The sequence below is a fragment of the Podarcis vaucheri genome, assembly GCF_965113315.1.
Source record: "Podarcis vaucheri genome assembly, chromosome: 13".
NCBI classification, from domain to species: Eukaryota; Metazoa; Chordata; class Lepidosauria; order Squamata; family Lacertidae; genus Podarcis; species Podarcis vaucheri.
This window is the reverse complement of record NC_138751.1, coordinates 21,501,129-21,510,342: the sequence shown is the minus strand read 5'-3', so window position 1 is coordinate 21,510,342 and position 9,214 is coordinate 21,501,129. Positions and strand designations below refer to the sequence as shown.

Sequence of the window (9,214 nt, the reverse complement as noted above, 5' to 3'; positions counted from 1 at the left end):
GGATAACGTCACTTAGTTTTTCGATGGCTGATCAAGCGCCGTGTTCTCAAAACCTTCTGCTTCCGGCCTTGAGGATTATTGAGGCCTGTCACAAAATGGCAGGGCAGAGGCAGAGCAGGTCACAAACTAGAGGCAGAGTTTGCCATAAGCAGCTGGCAGTCACAGATCTCCTTCTCTCTTTAGAATGATTTGTAGCGGCCCAAAGCTTATTTGGGAACCCATTTGGGAACTTATTTGCCAACTCCCTGGGGTCCTGAGTGCCTCAGCACCCACGAATTCCCCTTGAAGAGGCCAGGCACCCACAAATTGTGGTGCATGTTGGGCATTGGGATAGTGCGCTGTTCCCCAAAGCAGCATTGAGATCCTGGGCATAATTTAATGCTGTTTCAAGGACAGATGATTTCATAGAATTGTGGAATTGAAGTGTTGGAAAGGACCCCGAGAACACACTGCATTGCAAAAATCTTTTGCCCAACGTCAGGCACTGGTGCTATCATAGAGTTTCTCCTACTTCTGAATTACTACAAATTTGGGATTTATTTATTTTTTAAACACTTTATTGAAATCTGTTTTTCCATACAGAATTCAAAAGACAAAAAACCAAGAAACATAACATGGTCCAGGTGAAATTAAAGTATAGCCATACAGATAATGCAGTGTATAAGGTGAAAAACTAAAGGTGAAAAGAAATCATATTACACACAAACTGGGACAGGGAGGGAAATGATGGGGAAAGAGGAGAGGCAGAATGGGGGATGTGTTGGTAAAGCAGCACCAGGCATTGCTCTCGATGCTCCAGTGAGAGCGGGGAGGCAAGGAGATGCTACCTCTTGTTCCCCAACTTGCCTCCTGACATGAAGGGTTTATTAACCTTAATTAAACAGTAGCCCAACCCTCAAGCTAGGCACTCTTTTGTATGTCACAACACAACTGGTCATCAGTATGAAGATCAGGCTGGATCAGGTGTTCTTTGGGCTTGTTTGGGGCCCTGAGTTGGGAGAGGCACAGCCCTGAAACTAACAAATTATAATATCCACCTTAAAAGCCTCAATATCCCTTGGTTTCTTTGAATTCCCGAAGAGTGCAGAGCTCTACTATATGTATATAATTTCAAAATGGAAGGTTGAATTTAAATGATTTAAACCGCCTTGACTTTGAAACGAAACCTCCTGCAATTATCATACTGGAAATGCATTTTTAAGGAAATACATAATGAAATGGAACAATATTTAATTGCCTGGAACAACCCTGTGCCAAAATTTCATTCCATGGACTGTTAAATAACAAAAACTTCATCTGGATTTTCCCTCTTGACTTTCGACATCTTCAGGAGGGTTTCGTCATTCGGTTCAGCTTGCTTATACTTGGCTGCTAAGATAGAGAGGGAGAGAGAGAGAGAGAGAGAGAGAGAGAGAGAGAGAGAGAACGCCATAATCAGGTGCCTCCAAATTGCAATCTGCAGTCCCGTGCCCCAGCACTGCAGCCTTGCCTCCCCACGGACCCTGCTGCCCTTTCTGCCACCACTCCCAGCAGCCCCAACTCACCTCTGCGTCTTTGGTACATCAACATCGCTCCACCTCCCATGCCAATTCCCACAACATGCCCCACAGATCCTAGCAGCCAAGCCATCGGTGATCCAAAGTATCCTGGAGATGGAGGAGAGTCAGTTGGAGATGCAGGTTTAAGTTTTAGCCAATGTGATTTGGTACTACATTCTGGGGATGAGGGGTGGGTGATTCCATCACCCTCACCTACTGGTTTCCAGGGGATCGTCTCCTCCAGTGGTGCCTCCAGTGCTTCATGTTGTACCTGGCAGGTATAACTGGCTGCTAAATGGTCCTGGTTTGGGAAGAAGACGCTTCCGGTTGAGAACGACCCGTTAGGATTTTGTTCAACTTCAGACTCGTATATTCTCCCTTGTATCCGCTCCCCATTTTGCAGCCACTGCACTGTAACATTTTGTGGGTAAAACCCACACACTAGGCACTCCGCTACCAAGAACCTCTTCCCTGGTGGCCTGGTGAGCACATGAAGTTCTGGGCGAGCTGCAAGGAGAAGAAAGAGATTTGAGGTCCTGCAAGTCTGGTGAAGGCCACTAGAGGGAGACATTGCTGATTATAAAGGCAACCCACCTAACAGTCTCTAAAGGCCACAGTTGTATGAAATGCATTACACCAGAGCAGCTCAGCACCAGAATATTTGCCTTGCATGCAGAAGGTCTCGGGTTCAATCTCTTCCTGCAGCCAATCAGAAGCTGCTCTTTTGTTTCCAAAAATTTTGGAAGTCGAACAGACTTCTGAAATGGATTCGGTTTCAACTTCCAAGGTACGACTGTATTTTTAGTCAGACCTATGCGCTCCCTTTTAAGGGAGTAAAAATGCCATTCTAGTCCATCACAGCCTGGGGGGGAAGAGGTCAATGGAGGCGCCAGACGGACCTCACTACAGGTCCTGTGAGGGAAGGACAGGGAAAGTGTGGCTCTCCAATGTCCTTTGACTACAACTCCCATCATCCTGACCATTGGCTTCTCTGCCCAGGTCTGACGGGAACAGGAGTCCATCCACATCTGGAGGGTCACAGGCTCCCCATCTCTGAAAATGGGGTACATTACGCCTTTTTGCTAATTATAGCGCCATGTTAAGTAGTGTGTGAAGCCACCATTTTAATGTGATTTCCAGCTGATTTGCAGGAAAGTGGTGCCTTAGCAATCATGAGGGGCCCTAGTGTGGAAGCAAATTTAACTGGGTGGGCTTTCATCCACCTCAGCAGATAGGTTCTTGCAGGATTCTTTATCATGGAGCAGACACTACTGTTTAGAGCAAAGGGATACAGTGTTTTGAGGAGGAAAATAAGCAGAAGCAGAACAGGGTAGAGAGTGCGAGTCAGAACTGGGTCTCACTAAGGAACTGTGCTTAGCATGGGCATTTCAGGACTCCAGGTTGCACAGGAAAGCTCCCACTTACCTACCACCTTCAGCTCAATATCTTGACGGATTGGGTCTTTTGCTGCTTGGTGTTGGATGAGGCATGAGAAGGTGACACCAATGTCGGAGATTTGTGGTGTGAACTCCAGGACACTCTCTGCATAGAAGATGTAATTGGGCCCACGCTTGGCAGGGGGCGAGTCAACTTTCACAGTCTCACTGCCTCGCAGCCACTTCACAGAGACACGGCCAGGGTAAAAGTCGGATGCTGCACACGTCAAATTGATTGGTTTTCCCAGCGGCACTTCTGTGGGGCCGAGTGTTAGGCGTGGGGGAGCTGGAGGGAGAGAGGAGAGTTAGGAGAGCATCTCCTTGGGCAGCTTAAAGGGTGCTGGGAACTGTAGCTCCGTGAGCAGAAAGCTGCAGTTCCCAGGATTCTTCACCGGAAGCCGCACGAGTTAAGTGTGCTTTAAATGTATGGCATGGATGTGACTTCCCTCTTCCCTTCTGCGATAAAAGGCAACTCTTAGTACAAGGAAGTTGGCGTAGAAGTCATGGTTGAAGCACGCATTGGAATCTGCAGATCAAATCTCACCTTGCCCATGAACTCATTAGGTGGCCTTTAAGTTACTCACTATCCTCTTAGCCCCAAGTCCTGCCTGGCCCGCTGCCAAATGCAGTAAGAGGTGCAGTCCTGTACCTCCACTATGCCATCCCTCAAGGTCTGGGCAAACTGTCCTGCTTGGACTACGGCAATGCACTCTATGTGGAGCTACCTTGAAGGTGACCTGGAAACTAATCCAGAATGCGGCAGCTACACTGGTAACTGGGACAGGTTACCGAGACTGTATAACTCCAGTCCTGAAAGACGTACATTGCCTCCAGTACATTTCTGAACACACTTCAAAGTGTTGGTGCTGCCCTTTAAAGCCCTAAACGGCCTTGGCCTAGTATACCTGAAGGAGCGTCTCCACCCCCATCATTCAGCCCAGACTCTGATGTCCAGCGCTGAGGGCCTTCTGGTGGTTCCCTCCCTGCAATACGTAGGGTTACAGGGAACCAGGCAGAGGGCCTTCTCAGCAGTGGCATCTGTCCTGTGGAACACCCTCCTATCAGATGTCAAGGAAACAAACAACTATCTGACTTTTAGAAGACACCTTAAGGCAACCCTACTTAGGGAAGTTTTTAATGTTTGATATTTTATTGTGTTTTTAATATTCTGTTGGGAGCTGCCCAGAGTGGCTGGGGAAACCCACCTAGATGGGAAGGGTATAAATAAATAAATGATGATGATATTTGTCAAAGCGTGCTTTTGTCAAGCCTCTCTTGAGAGGTCACATCTCAGTTCTGTAGCACCACCACAAAGGAGGCCCTGCTCTGTTTCCTTACAATGAACATCTCTAAATGATGGAACATGAAACTGCAGCTCTCCCCAAAGCCTCATCTCCAGAGGAGTAGGCTTGAATGCGAGCTGGTGTTCCCTGTAATACACGGCCCTAACCAATTTAGGATATCAAGATATGCATCTTGAAAAATGCTGGGAAGTATAATGGCAGCCTACACAGCTGAGAGAGAACCAGTGTTATGTGCTTCAAATAGGCAAATTATTTCCAAGGGAGCACCGTGGGACCCAAATTATAAGTATTTATTTATTTAAAAATTTCTGGCCCACACCATCAGCACCCATATTGTCTCATGGGCCAGAAATCTAATTCAGATAAAAGATAAAAATACAATATTTACACCATACAAAATAAAAACCATTAAACCACAGTTGCAGCAGTTCAAGAAACGGAACTGTACAAATTGCAATTCTGATACCCACTTATTTGGGAGTAAGCTTCAGTTAATTCAGCTGGGCTTTTAGGACCATGCTGTAAGCATTCAGCAAATAAGCATTTCTAAATCCAGAGAAGGCAAGGTAGTATTGCATGGAGCCTAAAATATCTCGGATGTGGGAGCTAGGCAGGCTGCCCTGGAGCATGACAAAGGCAAGGAGCCACCATTGAAAAGGATCTCTTGCTGGTCATCATGTGTCATGGTGAAGTTGGTTGTAGTACCCAGAGAAAGGAGAGATGACTTCCACAGGTAGGTTTATTCCAATGACAGATGTAAAAGTGGCAGGACTTGGTTTTGGCATTCTAGTTTAGCTGCCCTGTTCTGGTGCAGTGTGTGGGGTCTGTCTTACAGAAAACTGAATGTAGAGGTGTTCCTCGCTACACCTCTCTATTCCATTGCCTCCAGCATGGTTCAAATCTGGTTATCAGAGCTGGGCTGGGAGAAAAGTGCTTAAGCAACGGACCATAGGGAGCCAAGGCAAGGGTGCAGAGCGGCGTTGAGCAACCGCACATTTTATTCTCTTGTAGAAATAGACACAGCCCAGCTGCTTTGTATCACAATGAGGCAGATACATGAATAAAACTAGGGCCCTGTCAGGTCTGTTTAGCCTGGAGTTTACGTGAAGCGCTTCAAAGGATGTCCTTTAAAATGGTATTTACATCAAGGACTTTAATGTGAAATGTGTTTGGTGCTTTTAAAAAGGTTTTCCACCCGCCGCCCTGCCTCCCTTACCTTCTAATTTCAATGCCACCTTCCCTTCAGCACTGTCAGGAGTATGGAGAACAAAACACGTATACTCCCCAGCATCCTCCTCCCTTACGTCCGAGAGGTAGAGGGTGGCGTTTCCCTCTGGCAGCCGCGTCGCATCAAGCACTGCTCCCCTCGGTCTAAACACTGTGATGCTAGTATCGAACTTTGCGATGTTTTTTCCTCTCAGCGACCATCTCACAATCAGGAAATCAACGTTTATGGGCCTGGGAGGGTCTAAGGAGAAGTGGCAAGGCAGGGATACATTAGAGTGTGGCCCTGCCTGGACTGGGGATGAAGGGACTTGGATTATCACGGCTGCCCCTGAAAAGAACAAAGAAATACTGTTAGACTGTAATTAGACTGGACCTCCATCGCAGGCTAAAGCCCTCATAAGCCAGTTTTAACTTTTAAGATTCCTGCAAACTGTAGTTATGCAAAAAAGGGATTCCTGAAGCCCTTTGGTTAAAAAAACAACAACAAAACCAGGCTGGTTAGAGGAGTTTGAGGACTAGTTTAAATCTGAATGCAGGATGTGACTTTGACTGCTCAAAAAAGTAGCCATCCACTGTGGGTGCTAGAGGAGGGGGAATACTTCTGGTGTGGGACACGTCAAGCTCTTTCTGGGGTGGCTTGTCCAACTTTGGTCCTTAGTCGTCACTCTGCTCTCACCTGTGGCTATTATTATTATTATTATTATTATTATTATTATTATTATTATTCCGGCCTGTACCCAGAGGCCTCAGGGCAATTCACATAAAAAGAGCCAAGAAGCTGGCAACTCCTGAGCCAAGCTGGTACCAAACATATTGCTCTGGTCTGCTTTGGACCTCAACAGTAAGGCCAAGAGGGGAGTCTTGCGCCCCTCCCCACCCTGCCGTTGAAGGAAAAAGAAGTTTCATAGGAACACAGGAAGTGCCTTATACTGGATCAGACCATCGGTCCACCTAGGCCAGTACTGTCTACACTGACTGGCAGAGGCTCTCCAGGTTTCAGACAGGAAACCTCTCCTGGTCCTTCTAGGACTAGGCCGCCTGGCCGCCCGCTTCCCGGCTCCTGCTGGTCTTTGCGAAGCCGCCTCTCCCTCCTTCCCTCCCTCCTCCTCCATTGCCCTCGCCCCCAGGAGCCCCCCCCCAACTGGCAAGGGTCCTCCGGGTGAGGGGATGCGACTTACATGCACCCTGCAAGGAGAGCAGCAAACACGAGAAGCTGGCCATTTTGGGGCCGCCTTGCTTACTTTGTATTCTCCAGAAAGGATGTGAGTGCAATGTGCACCTGAGAGACAAAAATTCAGTTGAACTGTGACTCCCGGGTGTCAGATCAAAACATTCTGCTTTTAAGCAAGCCAGCCCAGACGGGCCTGTAGAAGTTGGGCGTGTTTCTTTTCTTTTTACAAAAACCTCAGTTTTCCAATGCAATCCGTTCCGGAAGACCGTTCGAGTTCCAAAATATTCAAAAACCGAAAACTCAATACGGAAGCATCAATACAAGAGGGAAACTCAAAACGGAAGCCATGTGGTATGTTTGACTTCCGAAAAGTGTTCGAAAACTGAAGCAGTTACTTCCAGCATTCGAGTTCCGAAACGTTTGTCAATGGAGAAGTTTGAAAACCAAGGTTCCACTGCAGTTTATACTGGTGATTTCAAAGTCTCCTTTGCATATTTTAAAATAATGTTCTACATGATGTTGTATTTGATATTTTTGTGAGCCGCTTAGAGGTTTTCTTAACACTGAGTGGTATATATGAATGTTGTTAAATACAGTGGTAACTCGGGTTACAGACGCTTCAGGTTACAGACTCCGCTAACCCAGAAATAGTACCTCAGGTTAAGAACTTTGCTTCAGGAGGAGAACAGAAATCGTGCTCCGGCGGCGCGGCAGCAGCAGGAGGCCCCATTAGCTAAAGTGGTACCTCAGGTTAAGAACAGTTTCAGTTTAAGAACGGACCTCCAGAACAAATTAAGTTCTTAACCTGAAGTACCACTGTAATTTAAAATAGAATGTGTTGCACCTGCTGATCAAGCGCTTTGTTCTCAAACTTTCTGCTTCCGGCTTTGAGGATTATTGAGGCCTAACAGTCACAAAATGGCAGGGCAGAGGCAGAGCAGGTCACAAACTAGGGGCAGAGTTTGCCATAAGCAGCTGGCAGTCACAGATCTCCTTCTCTCTTTAGAATGATTTGTAGCGGCCCAAAGCTTATTTGGAAGCCCATAGGTGCCAGCTCCCTGGGGCCCTGGGTGCCCCAGCACCCACAAATTCCCCTTGAAGAGGCCAGGCACCCACAAATTGTGGTGCATGTGGGCATTGGGACAGTCCGCTGTTCCCCAAAGCAGCATTTAATGCTGTTTCAAGGACAGATGATTTCATTGTTGTTTAGTTGTTTAGTCGTGTCCAGCTCTTCGTGACCCCATCGACCAGAGCACGCCAAGCACTCCTGTCTTCCACTGCCTCCCACAGTGATTCTATGATTTCGTGGAATTGAAGAGTTGGAAAGGACCCCGAGGGCCGTCTAGTCCAACCCTCTGCATTGCAGGAATCTTTTGCCCAATGTCAGGCACTGGTGCTGTCAATTCATTTCTCCCTAAACAATTGCCATTTAAGTGGCCTTCTAAGGGCATAATATGCGTTTTGAAAAAGTTTTGAAAAAAGATGTTGTCACCAAAGATGAAAGGTGTTATTAAAAGCTGAATTCTGTACATGCTTCAATTTGTGGGACAATTTCCCCCTCTAAGTAGTTAACCAAATCTCCCAAAGGTTATTGTGATACGCACATCCCCAGATCCTTGCTTGTTGTTGCCTTGGGGTGTGTGTGTCTTCGTGCATTTATGAGCATTGTGCCAATGCAACAGTTTTGATTGGATAAATGTATTGTGATTCTTAGCGGGGGCTGCCCCTCAGGCTTGGAGATGTATGACATGTAGCAGATCACAGGTTATTTGGGGTGAAGATAAAGTTCTCTTTTTACATTTTCTGAGAGCTGTGTTTCGAACTTCCATGCAAATTAGGAATTGGGAACAAGTGAGCAACTTCAGCAACATCCTGATAATTACATTAACTGGCTACATTAACATTACTTGTCACTGTCTGCACTTTTCTGCATTTCATTTCCTTCTTACCTCACTGTTTGGTATCCACCCCCACCATATCTGCAACTCAGCATAGGCTTGATGCACAACCAATTTCTTTCATATTTAAGGTGCCGCCAGCTTCTTTGTTGCTGTCATTCTTATAGCATTCCATAGCAGGAGAGCAATGACCATGTGCAGCTCCCTGTCAGTCTCCATTTTGTTTTATCTTTTTAAAAGAAACAACAGCGCAACCACTGCCAGCTTCCAAATTTTGAGAGACCCCCCCAGGCCTTTCCCTGCATCAGTGGGGCTCCTTGTGTACTTGTCTGGCTTCAATGGTGACAGCAACTGTTTTAATTTATCACTGCCTCCTGTGGATCCTGCCACCTGAGGCAGTCGCCTCATTTTGCCTCATAGGTGGGCTGGCCCTGTATTAGAGGTGCTACCTCGTAAGAAGTAGCAAGCTTTGTCCTGGAAAGCCCTCCCTCTCATCTCAGCTGTTTAATGCAGGCAAGGGAAATGGCTTTGTACATTTTCAAGGGAATTGTTGTCTTCTTTTTTATATGTTGTAAGAGCAAAACAGAATTATGAGCTCCTTCTTTCCCTCTTCCTGCTCAAGGGCAAATAAAAAACCTCG

General features: G+C 46.6%; 1 gene segment (V, D, J or C); it reads right to left on the bottom strand.

Annotated features, from left to right (window-relative positions):
- Positions 1-820: 820 nt before the first annotated feature.
- On the bottom strand, positions 821-7,026 carry LOC309517682 (tyrosine-protein phosphatase non-receptor type substrate 1-like). The segment is given in 6 exons: positions 6,684-7,026; positions 5,495-5,833; positions 2,964-3,260; positions 1,746-2,045; positions 1,545-1,646; positions 821-1,368 (listed from the first exon to the last, which is right to left on the bottom strand).
- Positions 7,027-9,214: the final 2,188 nt, after the last annotated feature.